Below are 21,450 nucleotides of genomic sequence, written 5' to 3' on the forward strand. Positions count from 1 at the left end.
GGACAGAGTTGTATATTTTTACAGTTGATTGTATGAAAAATTTTCTTTGTCCTTTTCTTAGACTTGCAGACAGAAACTGTTACCAGACACTCAGTGTTTGTTTTACCAGAGGGACAGTTTTTCAAAAATCAGCTTCTCTATTAGTGGCAAACTTCTACCCAGTCCTGCTGATGAGAAATATCAATCCACTTGAGATAAAATTAGCTAGGAGATTGTAACCTCTTGTTAGCAACGTGGGTAGTAATATCTTCAGATCTTAAAACCAGATTTGGAACAGAGTATCTCTGTCCAAGCCTCATACTGCTTTCAAAATGAGAAACAGCTTTTAAAATGAAAAAAGGTCTGAATGACTTTCACTGAACTGATATAGCTGAACAAAAGGGAGCATCTGTCTGTTAGAAAAACTAATTTGTTTCATCCTTTTTTGTATTTGGTTGGGCTTTGTCCTTTTTGGGTATGCTTTTTCTTTTTGTCTTTCAGTACATTTTGGTCCTCTCCAGCTGAACAGATGATGTCTCCTTGAGTGTGTCTTTAAATGCAACAGTCATGCAAGTAAAGAAATCCTGGTTATAAGTGGGTGAAATCACAAGTCAGTTCATTTCCCTGCCCCCACTTCTTTGTAATCAGCAGATAAAGTCACTCCAGAAAATGCAGAGGAGGCTCTGCTATCCATGGCACGTCGTGCCTACAGTTAGCACACATTTTAAATCACAGTTCTAGAGTTTATTTATACAGCTAAATGTCATATGTTTAAAAATAATGAGTTTATTCAGAAAGAAAAATTCTCCTCAGAGTGATTAATTAATGGAAGGAGACTCATTCCCAGAGTAACAGCCAGCTAGAATTATTCCAGGCCTTCTCTTGAAGTCAATTACCTGTTGGAAAATCTGTTCAATCCACCAAGTCGGTCCAAGTTCAACAGCTTGAAATAATGAATGGTATATAGAGAGAAACAGTAAGTTTTTCCTAATTGCTTGTGCATCTCACTGTAACATGTCAGTCACATTCAAGGACAACAAACTGTTTTGGGAGTTTAAAGATAAAAATAACAGGGTTTAGACAAACAGTGGCTTAGATGTTTTTCATAGTGAAACAATTTGGTTTTTCCTAATGTGTATGAGCCTTCCTGAAAAAACAAGTGACAGTGATGTTCTTAAAACATGTAGGGCTTAACCCTCAGTGTCGTATTTGTTGACTCTTCGGCATCTTGCCTCAGATTGAATTTAACATGAAAGAAAGTGCTTGTGCCATAGAGCACTATCACAAAATTGCAATTGCTGCTCTTCAGAATCCTCACCTCAGCTTGCAGGCAACTGCAAAGCACAGTCAGGCTCACCTGGATGCTCTGGTCTCCCAAAAAACTTCCATATGGCATTTTCCTGATCTTGCAGCTAATACATTTGTCTGGACTCCAAATGATCAGGGTCAGATGAGCTACAGTGAACTGCTTTGCTGGATGGTGACTACAGCTCAATAGCCCTCCCAGTTTAGGTTCGGTCTTTGGTCCCAACTCTCAGAGTTTCATAATGGAGTAATGGACATATAAAAACATATATCACAGTGAAACTTGGCAAAGTGACAGCCAAGAAATTATTTTCCCTAGTAATTTTAAATGCATCAACACAGTCACTGTTAAGAAACAGAGGATGGGGGAATAACAGCATTTAAAAAGCTTGATGTCTCATGTTGATGTTCATGGGGAGATTACATTTGTCTTTTGTTCATAAAAAGATCTGAGATCTACTAATTTAAAAATATTAATGTCATTCTACAAAATAGCAAATGAATATATTGACTAAAGCTGGGACTGATCTTTTCCAGTGGATTCCTAACATGTCTAGTAAAAAGAAGAAATCTGATTGTAAGAATTTATGCAGTTGTCAGGCCAGAAGAGTTCTGGAGGAGATGCTCTTGTCTCTGAAGTAAGTAAAACGCATCTGTAAAACTTTCTAAGTACAAACTTACACAATGAACTCTTCTGATTCTTAGGGTAAACACACAGGTTTGGAGCTTGTTTGAGGGTTTTTTGGTTTATTTTGGGGGAGGAGATTGTTTGGATTTGTTTGGGGTTTTTGTTTATTTGTTTATGTAAGTACTGAATTTCTAAGAGAAGCTAGCAAGAGTTCACCCAGGAAATTCAAAACTATCCTTGACCATGAGTTATTAGCTCATTATCATGGTTTGTCCTTTCACTTAAAAAGGTAAAATCCATGTCAGGCACAGAGTAACTTAAAATTGTTTGGAAGGGGCTAGTTTTGGTTTAATTGTCAGATCATTTGAAAGATATTTTCAATATTAATTTGGGGGCAGAGGCAAATAGACTAGTTACAGTTTCTAGTTATCCTTTGGAGGAGAGAAGTCCATAGTGCTCTTGCACCCAGTTAAGATCTCTTTACTTGAGATCATGTGTGTGTCCAGGGGAAATGAGGTGAAAAGAAGAGGTAGCAGCTGAGAAGCAGCTGTTGGTTTGGAAAAGCATCAGGTGGGAGCCAGTGGGACCTAGGCTGATGGTGGGGCAATAAAGGGAAGAGGCAGATGCTGTAGACGTTCATCTATATTTTATATATATATTTATATCTTAGAGGACTAAAGTTCTCACTACTGCTAGGAATTGTACAGAATACTTTCTTTATCTTCTGTGAAAATACTCCTACTTCATACTTTTCCTGAGATAAAAATCAATCCCTGTATGACAAAGAAGTTTGTTTTGAAATATTTTTAACTCGTGGTAAAAAAAAGAAAACAACGAAAACTGGTGCTATTCTTTATTTTCTGTCTGTGCCTGTAAAATTAGAAGAACCCTGTTGATTCACTCAGCAGTGATACACAGCAGCATTTGTATTCTGAGAAGGGTGAAACACAGTCACACATTCAAAGGAAAACATATTTAATGAATCCACTTACATTAATTTGCCACCAATAGAGATTGTTCATAACAAAATGGATCATTGCTCACATGAAGGCGATGACTAAACCCAGCAAAATACATGTTCTGTGCAGTAAGCACCAAGGGAGACAATGCTGTGCAGATCTCTGTGATTTATGGTGCTCTGTTCTATTGTCTCTTAGGGTTATACCTGATAAGAAAGGAAAGTTCCAAGAGATGGCTGTTTCAGCTGCCCAGCTTTTTGATATTGTTAGAGAAATTATTTCTCAGGCAGATATTACTTAGTTTTCAGTCATATCATTCTTAAAGGACACAAGAAATATTTAGTGAAGACCATCAATGAAAAGAAAAAAAAGACTACGGAACATACTTGAATATGCAACTAATGATTTTTAACTGCTTTTCCAAAAGGACTATGCTTTTAATAATAGCCTGCTTTTGTAGAGCATCTCTCAGATGCAGACTTCAAAACGTGGTAGGCAAATTGTCTCAACATGCCTGTGGGGTAGGTAAGTACTATTAATCCCTTTTTACAGACAGAGAAAACTGAACATCAGAGAGCCAAGAATATTGCTTTCCAGCTTTGGTGTTACAAAAGGACTGTCAGAGCAGAGAGTATTGTGTTAAATTCCACCCACTAGGTCCAATTTAGCCTTTTGCCTTTCCAGCAGAGGAGTCTGTTACAACTCCATCTTTTCAAGTACGGGTTATAAGGGAGGGGTGGGTAGTTAATTTCTGACACATATAACATGTATCTGAAATTAACTGAAAGCTTCTAAGTTAAAAGTTTCATAAATATGTCAGAATGGATGTAGTCCCTCTTAAAATTCCTCAGCTTGAGACTGTATAAGCCACCACCATGTTGCTTGTGTTCACAGTGTGGGTAAACCCTCAAGAATGTATGGCCCTATTAATGTCTGTAGTGTTTTTTATATATCACAAGTGACCTGGGTACAGATTACTGGGTGTGTCTAACTGGCAACCTCACTTCATGCAGTTTCTCCAACAGATACTAAAAAAAAAGAGCAAAGACTAACAAGAAAGTTAAGTTCATGGTGAAAAGAGAAACCTAAAAACACAGCAGTCTGTGAAGGCTAAAAGTCTAAAAGCAATTTTCAGTCCTCAGAACAAGTGTTTTTTCTGCATGGAAAATGATATATTTTGAGGTAAACTTGCTTAGTGGGTTGGAGATATACTTTGATTAACATTTCTTTGATCCTCTCTTGGTCAAAAATGAATAAACCCTGTTGTTCTGGACACCTTAGGCTCCAGTTAGGATGCATCCAGATGGATTTACCTTGGAGTGGGATGTCTGCTGCAAGGGCTATCTACAGCTTCAAGTTGCATTGTGTGTAAATCCAGCCAGACTGCAAAACCACTCCTTTTCTTCTGTGCCACAGGTATGTTGGGTGCTCTGTTAATGCCTATCAGGATAAAATCAGCCTGTTTTTCACAGTATTTATGAGAGTTTCCATGTGGCCTCAGAGCTGCAGGCTCTCTCACCAGTGGCAGCAGCCATTGATAAGAGCCTGGAGACTGCCCTGGCATGGAGAGGGTCGAACCTTTCTGTTTGGCAGAGGCACCTCTGAAACAAGAGCTGATGGAGGTGCTGCCAGTGCACTGGCAAGGGGCAGGAATAGGGAGCTGCATGTGCAAGGCACTCGATCATGCTGTTGTTTCCAGCTTGGTGCTGCCTCCAGGGTGCTGCCAGGCACCCTAAAGCAGGCAGAGCTGGCGGGAAACACCCCTGGCTTTTGCAACAAGTGTATGACAGTGGTGATATTTCATCTCACCTGAGGAGAAGGCAGTGCTTTCTCAAGCTTGCTGGAGCCATGGTAAAACATTCCTATAGGACCTCAGCCCTTTCTTGGGCTAATATGCTACTTGTATGCAAAGGTTTGTCTTTGCCCTGCCCATGCTAACACAAACCACACCACGCATCAAGGTTATTCATGTAATAATTGTCCCATATACAGCCAGCCCAGGGATAAGGTGCTTACCATGCATGGTTTGGGGAAGCTGTAAGGGTGTAAGGAGGGTGGTTTAGACCTAACAAATGATATGTCATTGAAAGCACAGGATAAGTTGTGTGACAAGGAAAGGGTCTGGAAATGTCACTCCTTTCAGCAGCCTGAGACCTAGTCTTAGGGCTGGCAGAAAAGGGAAAAATCACAGCAGGTTATATAAAGAGCTTATGCTTCAGAGTTCAAAGCTTTTTAAAAAGCCAAGTAGTGCAGGTGACAACAGTGCAGTTCTCTGAAGGAATCTGATTTTAGAAATAGGCCTGTTGAGAATATTTGTGAATCCCATTGGTTGCCTTTTTGGTGTGCTTTTGGACACCCATAATCTCCCACTGAGAAGTTTTGTGAAGTTTGCATAGCCCAGAGGATAACGCAGAGTTGGCACTCTGCACCGGGGTATATTCTTCCTCTGGCTTACGGAGTGGGTGGTGGGACCTTCTAATCCTGACCATAAGGATGTGTGAGCTTTAGCATGCCCTGTCTGAAAGAAAAAGTCAGATGAAAAGCATCCATTAAAACTTAAACACTGGTAAAGATACAGAGGGTAGTAAAAATGTTGCCCAGTACAGGGATAGATAAAGGTGGCAAGAGCTGTCCTGTGTATTTTGTGTATCCAAAACTTTTGAGGTAAAACTAAAAAATAAACAGAAAAAGTGAAAGTAGTCCCCAGAGTTGCCAAGAGAAAGAAAGAAGATATCTGTTCATTAATTCTGTGGACTGCTCTCCCCGCTTTCACACTAATACCACAGCCCATGTGCAGCTGTGGGAAAGAAAAAGTTTCAAAAGGGTGAGAATGTCTTTAAATACCTTCAACAGTTATGCTGCAGTGAGGGATAAAATGAAGGTAAAAGAAAAGATTCCTTTCTTTCCCTCATCTATTTGGGTTTATTTTTGTTCCTCTTTTAACATACACAAATGAAAAGTTGGGAATAGATACTCTCTGGAGTCAGGTTTTACTTTTATGATAGTTCGTAGATCTTAGTCTTTGTGTAGAATTGGTTATACTAATAATTATTGCCTTGCCCCACACTTCACTCTTCACCTGAACAGAAGAATAAAGTGTGGGCAACAGGACATGGTAGTTTTGAGTGTTTGTTTCCCAATATTGGATGCCTGAAAAAGGAAGCTCAACGTGTTTGCAAGTTAGTGGGAGTCATCGTGTTGTCTTCAGGGCTCACTGAAGGAGCTCTAAAGGAGGAAAAGAAAGAGGAAGTTGATTTTGAGCTTGTTGTGTCTCTCATGACTTGGTTAAGTCTCTCTAACATTTTTGGGAGCTGTGCAGTTCCACCCAAAGTATGGTAATACAAAAGCACTAAAAATAAAAAGGTGAGCCATGAGCTCACTAATCCTGCCAGGAGAAAATAAAAGAATTAAATTAGCAAAGTCTATGATGGGCAGAGACAGCCAAACCAAATGTCACCTCTGTGGAGATAAATGTGGTGCTAACACCAAGAGCCTATGATATTATGAGTTTTAAAAAACATATGTTTCATAAAAGGAAAAATGAACTGAAGAAGCTGCTGGCGAAGCTGCTGGTGAAGCTGTCGAGAAGCTGGACAGTTCATTTACGCACTAACATCACACAGGGTTTGCCAGCTGAGCCAGAAGGCAGAGCTGACAGGGACTCCATGATTTCCTTTTTATACAAACCTGCACCAAAGCTGGTAGCCATGGGGAATGCCTACTGCAGGACATGATTTTTTTGGTGCTTGTCAAAAAATTTTTTACAGTGTTATAGTAACCTTTGGTGTCAGCTCTGACCATCACAGCATTGATATTTGACACTGCAAGGTATGGAACTGGGTGGAAAAGCCCAACCAGGGAAACAGAGCTGTGCTGGTAGAAAATGGGAAGAAGGAGAGGAGAGCTGACCATCAGCCTTTGAGGTGGGGAGAGTTGTTTTAAGCAGGTACATCTTACCAAAGCTGGGAGCAAGAGAAATGAGACAGAGTGCAGGTGGTGGGTTCTGGGCAAGTGGGAAATGAGCAGTCTGGCACTGAAATACTTAGAGTGTGAATTCACCATGTCTGCCTGCAGGGCCCAGGGCTTTTCATGCAGGAGCAGAGATCAGGAGCACAGCGGCTGCAATGCTGCTCTGACAAGCCATGATAAATGCCAGCTTTGTTAGTGTGTGTGGCAAGTTACCAGGAGCTCAGTGAATTCCTGTGCTTGGAGAGCCTCGCACTGGGAAGAAAATATGAGCTGTGAAGTAATAATGATAATAACAGGATTCAATGAGGCAGATGTAATCCACATTTCTTCAGCTGATCCTGGCTTGCAGTACCAACTCCGCTTGACAAAATTGTATTCACAGTGATCTTTTCAGAAGTTGGTTTCAACAGCTGAGCTATGGTGTGGCTCAGGCTAGTCTAGAGCTGAAATACAGCAATTTTTTTCTTGGAAGTCATATTTACAGAGTACTTAAGTGAGGCAAATACCTTGAAACATTGTCCACAAGAATTAGTAGTTTGAGAAGAGGTTTCCCACTAATTTTAACACTGCTGAGTTAATTTTTGCTCTTTGAGCTTACCTTCAAAAAGCCTTGGTAGTGCTGAGCTTCATGCAAATATGTATTTGTAGCAAGCACATAGGAGCTGAGAATAGCAAATATTGACCCTCTTCTGTGTCAACAGAAAAGGAAGTGCAAAACCGATCACAGGCAGATCAAATTTCATTTTCAAAATCAACATTTGTATATTCTTTCTGCTTTCAGCGCAACTTGATACGTTGATGCTAAGAGGCTGAAATCCCTCCTGCTGCAGTTTGCCTCTATGTGAGACATTGGTGGCAAGTCAGAGTCTCTGGGATGCTCAGGATCCTGACAGGCACCACACACATTTCTTCTTCTGACCCACAATGCTGTCTCTCAGGCTATCTCCTGCAAATCAGTTGAGACACCCTCCTGTACCCTTTGGATACCCTGGAAAACACCCTGTGGGGCTTGGGCACTTCTGAAGGTGAGCTTTCACATATAGAGTTTTCAGGTCCACTACACTTCACTATCCTTTTTGGACAAGAAATGTCTGCTATCTGTGGTGAAAATCACTGTTATTTCAGTTAGACTAAAGTAAAATTTAAGCAGAAGTAGTTATTTACAGCATGCACAGTAGGAAAATCAGTCGCAGTTACTTGTGTGAGTCTTAAATGGAAAAAACCAGCACACATGCTTGGACCTTTGAGAATTCATCTTGTTGTGCCGCCTGGCTGGTGCTTTCCTGACTCATCCCTTGCTGGGGGGTTTGCCCACCTTCCTTAACTGTGGCCACAGATCTCCAACAATTTGTCCTGGCATTAACTGTCACCACAAAGAACAATCCTACCCACTTTCTGTGCCTACCTGAAGAGTCCTATCCTTCCACCTCCTCCTCCCTGATGGCCTTGGACATGCTATGAGGTCGTATCTTGGTGGGGGCTAGACCACCCATCCACGTTAGAGACTTACCTTTAGTTTTTGTTGTTCTGAGTTTATCTTTCACTGGATCACTTCTTTAACCCTGTAGACTGTGAAGCTGCATGAATACTTGGTGAAATAACAGCAAAGGGGCAGGTGAGGGGTAGGAATGAGAGGCGTCTGCTGGGCTGGGCTGGGCTGGGGTGGTTTAAGGTCTCTATGAAATTGTGGCCTCACTGTGTTTCTGCCTGAAGCATCTTCATGTTTGAAGCCAAATACTTGGTGTCAATCTATCAGCAGAGATATTTGACACAGTTGTCTAAATGAGTTAGATGTGTGTAACCCCGGACTGGCTCTTGGAGAAAAGACATGACAATGATTAGCCACTTTGGGACAGCTTTCATTTGGAGAAAGATGGATATGATGTGATAGTTGGAAATCTCAGAGGTGTAGGAGGCATCCACTGGGCAAGGTTCAAACTAAATGTGGGGCTTGAACTCTCTGCCTAACCTCAGAGACCTTCCTCTACAAATGAATCTGAAGCCCATTAGCAGCTGCTACACATAAAAGCTTGCAGTTATACTCCTGTCTTCTGGGCAGTAGATGTATAAACATGGGCATCAAATCCCTGCAAGATACAAGCCATACTTCATCATGTATGATTTAATTGCCAGTCACTGACCAGCACATTTTCGTTCACTTTGTTTTCCTACTGGACAAAAGCACTGCATTGGTTTTTACTATGTAACTGTAAAAGGTTGTTTTTCTACATCATCTTTTCAAGGGTAGCTGAAGCCACATGGGTTCCTAAAACTTGTTCTGGGGAAAATCTGGGAAATTTGTTTTAGTTTTTTGCCATCTAGACAGTACCCACCAATATCATAATCAAGATTTGCCAATGAAGCCTAGGAAACTAGAGATGGACCACAATTTTCTTTTCTAATGTGAAAATATGGGTACTTTGAACCTGAAAGACAAAAAAAAAAATAAGATATTAGTGTGAAGATGCCAATTTCCTCTAATTTCACTTAAAGTAATCGACTACATTAATGTTTAGTCAGAAAGAGTGTTGCCCTAGCATTTTGTTTCAGATGTGTTGGACTCACAGAGACCAGCAGGATAGATCTGGGGAGAAGTTTTACAGGAATCACAGTCACCAGGAGACTTGTTCAGGTTTACAAATTAGCAGACACACAGGTGTGCCCTGTTTCCCCAAAGCAGGCAGGCAGCCAATGGGGTGAGGGCTGTATATAAGGCAATGTGATTCCAAGGCATAAACTAGGAATGGCATCTCAACAGCTGCATTTGTAGGCACAGGGAGACAAATACATCTCGATCTTGGTGTTGTTGGGGCTTTGAAAAATAAATATGAAACAGCCAGAGCATGTGAAATGGAAGAAGAGGTTCCGAGAGAACCTGGAAATGTATTGCATGGGAATCCAAGACTCAAGTCAGTTCAAGTGGCATAAGGATGCTGCTGTATGAAAGAAAATACTAAAAAGAAAACCAGAAAAGTCACAGGAAATTAAATAAAAATTCTGGTGAAGTCATAATCCATGTTGTTGTAACATAAAAAACCGAGACTTGAGTATTGAAAAAAGGCCCTAATTTTTTTCTTTCTTTGCAAAAGATTCAGCTAATGAGTGACTCAGCCTTATATAAGAAAAGTCTGGCTGGGGCATAATAAATGTGAGTCACTACAACAACTTTTCAGATTTTCCTTGGGAGTCTTCCTTCCTTTGTATTGGGAAAAGGAAAGGGATAGGGAAAAACTTGTATCAATATTCATATAGCTATGAATACAGATGAGATTATGTAACTGCAAGAAAATTAAATTTGTCTTCCTTTGCATAAATGGGTGGCAAGAACACTTAAAAGGCAGTCTTCACAGAAAAAGTGAAGTGTAAGACTATGGCAAAAAAAGACCAGAAACACTATAGGCATGAGATTTGAAGGTAGAAGAACTAGACAGGGAATTTCATTGCTTCAGCCTTCTAGGAAAGGACTGACTCTGCAGCTGTTCAGAGTGTGATGCACACAGAGATCAGGCATGTTGGGGGTGTTATTCCCCAGGTGAACAGATGTTTGTTGGGTAACCTTTGCATACTGCTGGAATAGCCACCTGTGCCTGAGAGCTGGGTAGTAAAACTAATACTCCCAATCCAGGCATATCTCACAAGGCCAAGGCAGATATTGAATTTATATTGCTTTTGAGGTTGTTTATCTATCTGAAAGGTTTATTAGGTGACAACCCCCTTGGTTTTGTTTTTTTTTGTTCTAGAGCTCTCTCAGATTTCCTTTCCTTTCCTATGTTTAGCATTTGAAATACCTCTTTATGTTGGAGGATAATGTTAAAGAATGGATTGGGCCACAGCTGAGCCATTGTATAAAGTTTGTCAGTTAAAAAAACCCCAAAACTCAGCCCAAGAAGCTAAAAAAGAAGGGGACATTTAGGGTCTCTCCTAACTGTCCAGCTGACAAACCTTTTAGACTTGAATCAGGTGGTCCCTATTTATTTTACTGTGAAATATATTTAATGAATTAATAGATGTTACTTGCATGTCTCAAAGTTGGTACCAAATTTTACTTGTTTTCTACTGAAAATCACAGTCTCCTAGGGCCAAATGGCTGGTGCTGTTGTCCTTTCCTGCCTGACATATTAAATATGATAGTCCTGTTCTTCCAGGACAGCTGACCACACCCATAATGAGCACTTCTCAGAATCGGTCCTGCTGGGACTCTGCACAAATCACCTCAAAATTCCTTGCCAGAAAACAGCTCTGGAAAGGTAACACCAAATCCATCCGTTATGAAGATAAATGCCTGGCAACAAAATAAGAGACTGGAGTCCAGCAGTCAACTGGAAAGTACAGTTAAGAGGAGCCTGGAGCATACTTGCTCTTAATTTTCACTTGCTTTCTAACTCTGAAGAACAAATGAAAATGTAACTGGTAAAACAAAGTTCCTAGAGAGAAACTCAAATTCCAGATGGCTGATGCCACCCAGGCACCAGCTGTGAGGAGGTAATAAACTTTGCTTTTAAAAAGAAATAGGCAGTGCCAAGCTGCTATTTCTGCAGTTGGGGTTTTTTTTTGTCTGCTGAATTCAGTTGGTTTCAAGGGCCACACACATCCAGGGACTGCAGAGTTCCTGGTATGAGCATCCTCATCCTGATTGCCATCAGGCTATGTACATGTGCTGGAATAAATGTTATTTTGGTAGGAGTGAAACTTTTGTCAAGCAATGCCAAGTCATTTGGGCACTGGATACGTTTTCCCTGGAGGCAAGAGCTCACAATACTTCAAGAGAATGCATAGCAGTCTCTGCAAGGTGAGAGATTGTCTTATCCAAATTTTGCCACATTTTAAACAACTGCAGTTTTTGCCTTTTTTCTGTTGACAAACTGTATATACTGACAAACATGATGTATAGGGACATCCTATCCTTCAGATATTAGTTGATAGAGGGAAGGAGCAGGGAAGGGGAGGACTGGGGAACAGACAGGAGCTGTTTTCAAAGCAACTGGCTATGTCCTGAGGCGGTGCATGGGGAGGCAGAGAGGGAAAATTAATTATGTTGGCTGTGGCATAGGGGAGAGGAGGCAGCAGAAACTGAGAGCACAGCACAGAGGCTGAATGAATGGCTGCAATTTCAACACACGGATTTTTCAAAGGCTGACTTGCTCAGGAGCAGCACCTTTTTCTGGACATCAGGCATCAAAAAGAGCCAGGCATTCAGGTCCCTCTCAGCTAATAAGTGGTTTGGGATAGCCTTTAGGCAGATATAATGGTGTGTTCCTGATGCTACTGAACTAGAAGGGGCTGTGTTTTGGTGCTGGACCGCCTGTGTTTTGGACCTGCTCATCCAGGTCTGGAGACTGAACCACGCTCCCAGTGCCAGCTGTACACCAGTGTGCCGAGACTGTTACATCCTGAGCCCTGTGTGCAAATGCCTGGTGAAACAGGTGGTGGTGTAAGAGGTGAATGCAATGGCTAAGCACAAATGCTCCTGTGCAATTACACATGAACTGCTCTCTCCCTTGTGTCAAGCTCAGCAGTAGGAAACCAGGTCTCTCCAAGTTCCTAGATTTGCTAATGTTTGGTTGTACCAGACTATTCACATTAGAAAGGCAGAGGACAGACTCTGACAGGAGAACAGAAGAGATAAATGAGATTGTGAGGTTCCTGTGTTGCTGCTGCTGCTGTTGTCACAGAAAGACAAACTAGCTACTGCTTGAAAGGACAGATTTCTGCCTCTCTGACCAAGTCATATGGAGTCTGAAAAAAAGTGAGATTTTGAAGAATTATGCATCATATTGAGTAGAATTCGCCCTGTTATTCATTAAAACAAAAAGGTTTTCTTTGGTGTTCCTTAAAATAATTCTAGTGGTTTTGACAGACTGCCTTTCTATTTTGGCTTTCTACTGTGAAGCATAGAGATTTGTGCCCCCTACCCTGCATCCATTTGCTGGAGTGTTTTTTGAATAAAAATTTTTAACTTTTATTTTTCATTTGTAAGTCTAGGCCAACTCATTAAATTTCAATTGCATGTTTCAGTCTGACCTGAAATAATGTCCGATTTTCCTTTTTGCATTGTTTAGAAAAAATATTTTTTTGTTTAGCTCACCTTTGTCTTTTGTAGGAAACTTAAAACTATCAGTATTTGCCAGCTTTCAGTGAAAATGAGCAGATATTCCTTAGTCACTGGGTGAGATCTGTAACTGGCTTGGAACATTATAATCCTGGTGAAGTCAAAGGCATCAGTTTGATTTATACCAGATGGTTATCTGAACCTCCAAGGGAAATGAAATCAGCATCACAGATTAAATTTACCATAAGTACAAGAAGACCTGTTTGCATTGGTTAGATTTCATCTGTGGTTCCTCAGAGATAAATTTTGTCCAAGTCTCCACTACCAATGTTGTCACCTTCATTCTGCAGACTGTGCTTCAAACCAGTAATAAAATCCCAGGAGGTTTTTGCTGGAGCAATACTTTAGCCTTTGGGCCCAAGTTTTGCACCAGTGTTTATGTGACCCTGGATTTTAAGTACTTTGCTATCATCTGTTCATTGTGTTTGTGCCAGAAATGAGTATGAAGATCAGAATGAATCAAAATGAATGGGAAGATAATTGTTTTGGTGATTATTTTTTGGAGAGTGGACACAATAGTAAAGAAAAATAGTTGGGCTTTGCCAAAGAAAGCTTATATAACAGGGATAATTTGTTTTGACATGGATAGGAACAAACTGTGGAGAAAGACTTCCTGAGGTACTGCATTTGCATAGGTGAGGAAACTTGCAGCTTGAAAAATGAAACCTGTGATTTATGAGCACAAAGGACTTCAAGTCAATATTTTGTTCCCCCTGTTATTCAGTAATGACTTTGACAGTTCCTCTGAGTTTGAAGAGATGCAGGTTTTTGGGCTGGCAGGATGTAATGTACTAGCTGATTTCCAAAGCTGTCACTGATCTTTGATTTATATCTTCTGTATTTTCTTTTTTGGACTAGCAAGTACCATCAGACTCTTGCCTGCCTTGGCTCTGAATGCAGCAGTCTCTTTCCAGAGTAATTTCCAGCATGGCTTGTTCTACATCATCTCCAAGAGGCTGCAGCTCTCCTTCTGTCTTGCCCTGTTATGAGTGAGTTTTAAAACCAAAAAGGACATTAGAATTGTGCCTGAACCTTGTGCCGGGGCACATGTTGAGCTCCAAGCACTCTTCCTAAACTTACTTTAAATCTATGTTTTTAGCAGATGAGGCATTAAATTTGTGTCACTCACCATTGCTTATGGTGAGGATGGTCCTTGCCTGTTTGAGTAGCATGAGCATATCTTTCACTGTAGCATTCTGCCCTTTTTCTGGCTCTAAGTTAGTTATTTGCATACTCAAAATTATTTAAAATTATAAGCACGGTGGAAACTATCTAGGATGTATAAATTGCTGTGAATTATTTCAAATTAGAGGAGAAAGTGAGGAATGATGACTCTTAGCTGTAGTATCAGCATGATCGCCATATGTCTGTCTGAATTTCATGGACAAATCCCTTCATAAACACAAAGTCCTGTGCTGTGCCAAGGCTTCCTTATTGCTTCCCCTCCAAGGAGCACAGTATAATCCCTTTTAGCAGAGTCACAGGGAAGCATCCTAGTGGTTTCAGGTATCCATGAAACAGGTGCAAATCAAACTTGCCTCTCTTTCAGGTAAATCCTTTGCAAAAAGAGCTAACTAGCATAGTTAAAGCACATAGCTATTTTGCTGACATATGAAAGTGGGTGAATATTTTTAAGGATGATTTTATTTAAACATTTTTGAGTTGTGTTTGTTGAAGTCAATAACAACTTCTGAAGTGCACAGCAAAAGATAGAGGAATTTGGGGACTTCTTGTCAATGCTGTTCCTGCAGTGCTGTAACCTCTTTAATCCTAGGGAATAACAGATCCAGCTGGCATAAATATCCTTCTCCGTTCTTTTTTTCTGTGTTTTTTTCTTCCCCCTTTCCTCATTTCTCTATACCACCAATATACATTGTATAGATTGAATAATAAGATTTTGCTAGGGCAGAGTGTGAAGGGCAGCTCTACAGGATTTGGGATTATTTAGCATGAACCTGTTATCTGAACATGTTTTTAAAGAAAAAGTGTTTTACTCACAGGCCTGGTACATAAAGAATTTCTGATTGAATCTGTAGGTTCCTGCAGGGAGATGTTGATCCTTTGTCTAATGTTTGTTTTACCTGCTTCCCACTGGAGCATATTGCTAGTCCATGAGAAGATTGTTGTCATATGGCCCCAGACAAGTTGCTTCAGAGAGGAGTTCTATAGCTCCTTGAGAGGGAAATTGTATTTGTTTTAGCTAATAACATGCATGCTTCTTGTAATTTGAGAGAGGTTACTTTATCTATGAAGCCACTGACAGAGGTACTATTTTTTCACCAGCCAAGTTTTTCAATAATGTTAACAGTACCAAGAGAGCCAAATTTTCTCATATTCACTCTTTTTTCTTAGGTAAAGCACTTGCTCAAATAAAGGTAATACTGATGTGAATTTAGACTAACTGGGGAATTTTTTCATAGTAACTGAAATTTTGAGATCTAGATACTAGAAATGCAATATTACTATGCTTGTTTCTTCTTCCCTGCTTAAAGCCAGTGAGAAGACTAAGACGAGGGAACATCGGGATGGGAAGCAGAAGTGGGTATGAATGACTCTGGGGTCTGTAGCACTAGCGTAGATATTGGATGCAACTGACTTTTAGTTGTAAATACTCTCATAATTCCTGAAGCCCAAATGGGGTCATAACCCTGAATTTAGGAGCAGCTGGACCGATGCTCAGTGTCTGGGGAATGGAAGTGTCTCACTCCATCCTGGGCCAATGCTTCCAGTGAATGGAAGATGACTGACAAAAGTCACTGGGGCGTTTCTGTGGGGATACTGACAGGGCTAGGGAACTTTTGCTGCTCTGCTCACAATGTTACAAACCATAACTACCCTGAGAAATCTGGGTGAAGGTGCTGTTCCTGACATAGGCAGCCCTATGATTTTAGAAACAGATTTTAGAAACTGATGCTCAACCCCTACTTGTGCTCAAGAGCATTCTCTGAGTGTGTAGGAAAAACAACTTTTCTCTTCATCTCACTATTCTTCCAGCTTGTGTTATGGTCTCACCCTGTTAAAAGCAGCGTTCCCAGAGGACTGGTGTATCTGCCATACCTCCAGAAGGTAGCTCTAGCATATGAAACAGCAAGAGTGACAAAAAGACAAGACACCCTTTATAAAATGCCTGTGAAGTCTCAGGTGGGGGCAAGGTGATTCTGGCTTGATACAAATGTAGTATTTTGTTATGCCACTTCCCTGACTCCTGGCTACCCAGGTCCCATGGGAAGCCACAGCTGTCACAGGAAGTCCCTGAACAACCAGCTGATCTTGTTCAAAGGAGCAAGGGAAACAAAAGGGCTTTGGAAGGTGTGCATCCTCTGGGCTCAAGGCTGCTGAGGTCAGGGAAAATTACACTCATGGCAGGAAGACTGAATATTAATGTGTTTCAGAGGGGCTATCTTGCACAATTATTTTCTTGCAGAAGCTCTGATCTTACTGGGCACTCTGCTGTGTGTGCCAGTTAACCTAAGGTTTGCTTTTGATGGAGCATGCTTGCTTATTTAAGTTCCACTACCTTTCTGCTCTAAATGGCTAATTTCACAAAGGAAATATTTTTAAGTATTAATAACATTTCTTGTGATGAGCTCGACAAATGAAGGAGTCCTTTAAATATCTGCCTTCCCAACATCCTGCAGCAATGAGGGCATGACTTTGGGAGTTAGTTAAAAGTAATACACTTTTAATTGCATCATCTAGCTAAGAGAGGACTGGTATCTTCAGTAGGATTCCTTTCAAGGTGACCTTTGCACAGCTGTGTGTTGTCTGGACAAGCCATGGTGTCACTCTTAATAAGGGCACTCATTGGAAAAATATCACCCATGTTAGGTTGGCTGGCATCCTATGAAAATGCAGTGACTGGGTAGGTGTCAGTGTAACTCTGCAATGAGACTCTTCCCATGGAAGACAGTGGTAAAGTTCCTACAGAGCTTAAATTAGCCAGGGCTTCCTTGCTTAGTCTTTCATTGCAGGGCATGAGGTGAGCAGCACTGGGGGAGGCACAGTTCTACCTTTGTGTCATGCAGTTTAAACACTGTGCTTGGCACTGCCCTCTTGTCCCTGACCAGAAAATCAGGGACAAAGTTCCTCAGTGTGAAATGAGTATGTTTGTTGCTTCAGAGTCTATCACACAGTCTTAAAGATTGATATGGAGGCAGAGCTGGTCTTTTCTATTAACTTATTTTACATACCAAAACAGCCTCAAGGCTGGTGTGTGCCAGGTAGGGAGCCTGCTTTTCCTCATCTGCTGATTCTGGCAATGATTTAACTCTATGTAAGACAGGTGGTTATGGAGAGATAACTGAATCAGAATAGTACTTTTCCATGCTTTGTACTCTATTGACAGAAAAAAAACAGTCAGTTTTAGGAAAAGTTTTTGACCTATAGATTTCTGGCTTCTCTCTGATCTTGGCTGCCAGTTGATGGCTGCTTCAGGAGCTGCTGTGATTATAGTTTAGTTTCTGTTGACAGTCATCCACCTTATAACCTCTGCAGTTGGCAGCATTGGGGGCAGGCACAGCAGAGATGTCCAGGACTGAAGGAGGAGGAAAAATAAACAGCACACTCAGAACAAGATGTGATCATCCTGCTTCTATGATTCATATCCTGAGCAGCATCCATTGGACCAGTACAGCTCAGTGACCAGGTCCTTGGCCCACTGGTTTCTCTTTGAGGTCCAGGAGACTTTCTGATATTGGTGTTATTTAGAAGGAAACTGCTTTTGGCTGGCTTTTTTCAGAAACTCCTGCTCTTGGCTTTCTTGTGAGGTGAAAATTTCTGCTTCAGAGAGGGCTCTCAAAGAGGCTTTGTAGTGCTGCAATGTTACCTGGGATTTTGATGTAAAAGTAATTAAAAGTTAGAAGTTGCTTCATCTTACAGCATTTCCTGTAGAGCTGGTCTGTGCATTCATGAGGGAGAAATACGGTGAGGTTTCTGGTGAATTGTTCATCCAGTGTCCACTTCCATACAGTGCCAAGATCTCCCTCCTCCCAGGCTGTCTTCTGCTTCAGCTTCCCAGTCAGATGTAGCATTTTCTGGCTGCTAAGTAGTTACAGAGCTTTGTCAGGGAGCTTTTGGGATGGCACATCTCTGAGGGCACCAGGCTCCCCTCTTGCCCTCTGACACCTCTTGTTTCCCTTTCCAGCATCTCAGCGCTTTCTAAGTAGATTTTGGGTCTTCTGAACAACCAGAAAATTTTCAGCTGCTACTACACAAACTTCACTGCCATTTTCATGCTCTTCCTGAATAGTTATCAAACTTTATCCAGAGAATGAAAGAATAAAGGAGAAGATATTTATTTGTAAGGGATGCAAGATGGTGTACTCACAGTGTCAAAACCGTCTAATTTTTCTGATGAGTAACTAGCAACACAAGCTATGAAAACATACAGAGGTCTTCTCCTCAGGTCTCTGCAACCTGTAAAATTGAGGATTCATCCATTTCCTTGAAAATAAATAATTTTATGGCTATTTTTCTAATTGCTTGCATGCCTCCTTTTGGAAAGACCAAATTCTTGCAACTCCCAAGAGGCTCTGCTGCACCTGACAACAGTTATAGTCTGTTTTCTTTTCCATGGCTAGGTTTAGTTCTTGATTTTTCTTCATTTAATCTCCCAGGCAGATCTCACAAGTAGTTCAGATGTTTGTGTTTTCTTCCTGCCTGCCTCATGAAGTTTCTAAGAAATTAAGTACAATATTTTATGTCAGATTGGTGTGACAAATACCAAAATATAAAGGAAAACCAAAAATCCTCTCTGAAGCTTCCATGCCATTGAAACACTCACAGCAGAAAGTGGCTTTGCTGAGATGGCATTTATTAATCATTGCCGAAATTTCTGCAAGAACTTGAATTTTTCACATATGTCATGTGAGCTCCTTTTCCAAAAAGTCCCATGTCACTAACTTGGCTGCTGACCTGTATTCATGTCTTTGCAGTGTCTGTCTGCATTGAAGATTTGCAAATAACCAACAAATTTTCACAATGGAAATATATGGCTTGGGTAGCAGTCAAGGAAACTAATGGCTGTGGAAAGGCTGAACAAGTAACAGAGCAAGAGTGGGCAAGGGAGGAGAAGTAAAAGCTGTTGACTGTCAATCATAGGCTGACCTTGACATCTGTCTGTTCCTTTCCCATAGACAATGCTTTGCAGGAGAAGCAGCAGAGAGGCAGCTTTGAAGAACGTTGCTTTGAGGGCTGCGAGCTGGCACGTTGGAAATGAATGTAGATGCTGGTGTACAGAAGCAGGAGGTGACTGCTTCCTTCTGGGTCTTTTGGCAAGGTGCTAACCCAAACCAGTGAGGCTGCAAGGCTGAATCTCACAGTCTCTATGGGGCCTGTGCATACCCCTGGGGAACCCTAGGGACCCTGTAAAGTGATTGCATCTGCAAAACCAAATAAAGGACAAACTTTAGGGTCACAAAATGTTCAAGAACTCCTCAGCATGCATGAGTCGAGAAAAAAAAGCCTGCCTGGAACAGAGCAGCAGATCAAAAAAGATCTGAACTCTCCCAGCAGTGTCCTATCTCAGGTAATCTTTTTATATGACATTAATTTCCTTAGGCAGAAGATTAGGCACTTTTGAATGAATTATAGTGATTTTAGTTTCTGCTATCCTTGCATATTGCTGCAATTATCTGCATGGTCTCTTAGTTGGCCTGCTGCCATCACAGAGCTAAAAAATTTAATAATGGTTCAGCCAAAACCTGTTCATTCTGTGTTTCTGTCTGGCATATCAGTATCCCATAGAATGAGCACCTCTGACATTTAGATGGAATTAATTTCATACTCCTACCCAAACAAGATCTGCTCACTACTTATCAAACACATTCCAAGGTGAATTTTAGATGGGACTTGTAGTGGCTTTTTCCTTAAGGTAAATTCTACTTTATTTGGACAAGTCTCTCTAAGTCCCTACATGGCTCTAGTGTGTCATCTAGTAGTGTCCTAAAGGCTGTGTTGAATTACTGAAGAAAAATGTCTCTGATCTGTGGTCAAGGTGTTAAAAATCAAAGGCAGCATTCAGAAAAAACATCCTAGCTACAGGCTAGACTGAAAGCATAACTCAGGAACTTTAATCCCAAAATTAGAGGTTGAGCACAGGAGTATTTTTATTAATTTTTAGGTGTTATGAGGATATACAAATTTTTTAGACTGTATCCCTCGAAAGAAGAGGTGTCACAATCTGCACTAATGCTAGAAACAGCCCTAACAGCTGAACTACTGGAGGGCTTGTTCAGGTTGGCGTTTCTGAAAGTCACTGCATTGTGCTGCTTGGATTTACTTTGCCTGGCCCCAGCACACAAAGGGTGTCACAACTCAGCTGCCTGGAGGACCTCAGTCACATGAGATGCTCTGATACTTTCTCACCAAGAGTTTCTACTCTCTATTAACTGACACTCCAAACTGATTGAATTTAATAAGAGTCTTTCCACTGACATCATGACTTTGATTTATACCCTTAGTACATAACACATAGTTTCAAATGTGAGTCTTAATATTCTTATTCAGTCTGCAGCTCTTCCGAGTTAAATGCCAATAAACAGAGAAGGAAAAAATCCACAAGACAAGTTGAAGAGATTGCTCTGTGTCTGTTAGAGGCAACTCTTGACTAATGTGAAGAAGCAGTAGGAAAGGGTGTTTTTTGCCTAGGAATTCAGAGTCTGAGGGACTCTTTGCAGACAGAATGTTGCACAGCTGAGTTATTTTCTATCAGAAATGGCAACTAAAGCTCTCATACAATAGTTAGACCAGTAAGAATGCTAATGGAATAAAAACCTTGTATGTTTATGTTAAGTAAATCTGTCAGCCACTGTATTTTTCTTCTATTTTTAGTGTGGTTTTCTGAAGAAATGAGGCTTATACAGTTGCTATGGCTGTCTGTCCATCTGTTGGTCCCCCCCCACTCCTTCACCTAACTTTTCAAACTGTCAGCAAATTTCAGCCAATCTGGAAAGAAAGGAAAACCTCTCAAAGACACTGCCATTTTTGTGAATTTCATGAAGTCTGGTGGAAATTATCCAAAGGCTTGATTAATGCCCCCTCAAGGTAAATCCATGATTGTTCAGCCATTGTCGTTTCATTTTGTCCCAAATGTACAAAAGCCATCTGCCCTCTCGTTGTATGAAAGGTTTTAAACCAGTTTCATACATAGGCTGTTTCTTGCTTGCCTCATAACCATGGAAAAGTAAAGGTTTTGTGGCAGCCAAAGATGCCACTGGAGACTTGGAACTGTAGGGTGTCAGACAGGAAAGAGAAATGAGTGAGACCACCATGATGAATAGGTGACAGCAGTAAAGGAGGGGTGCCTATATGGTACCATTCATTGTCAATTTTTCAGGGACATGACTATTTTTGAAGGATGAATATACATCAGAAAACCTGAGAATATTGTCAGTGAGGGGTGCAGAGTAAACCCAAAGGTGTAACTGGATGCCAGTTAGCTGATTTCAGCAGTATTATGGGGTATGTAACAAATCCATAGGAAGCTGAGTTTCATTAGCTCA

General features: G+C 40.9%; 1 protein-coding gene across 1 annotated transcript in view; it reads left to right on the top strand.

Annotated features, from left to right (window-relative positions):
* Positions 1–19,106: 19,106 nt before the first annotated feature.
* The window catches only part of TTC7A (tetratricopeptide repeat domain 7A), a 210,488-nt gene continuing 208,144 nt past the window's right edge, over positions 19,107–21,450 (top strand). The window contains exons 1-2 of the mRNA XM_088162812.1: positions 19,107–19,195; positions 20,780–20,992. The gene's annotated coding sequence lies outside the window, so the exon portion shown is untranslated. The remainder of the gene's footprint in view (positions 19,196–20,779; positions 20,993–21,450) is intronic.

This window comes from Sturnus vulgaris, chromosome 3, assembly GCF_052056855.1.
Source record: "Sturnus vulgaris isolate bStuVul1 chromosome 3, bStuVul1.hap1, whole genome shotgun sequence".
Taxonomy (NCBI): Eukaryota; Metazoa; Chordata; class Aves; order Passeriformes; family Sturnidae; genus Sturnus; species Sturnus vulgaris.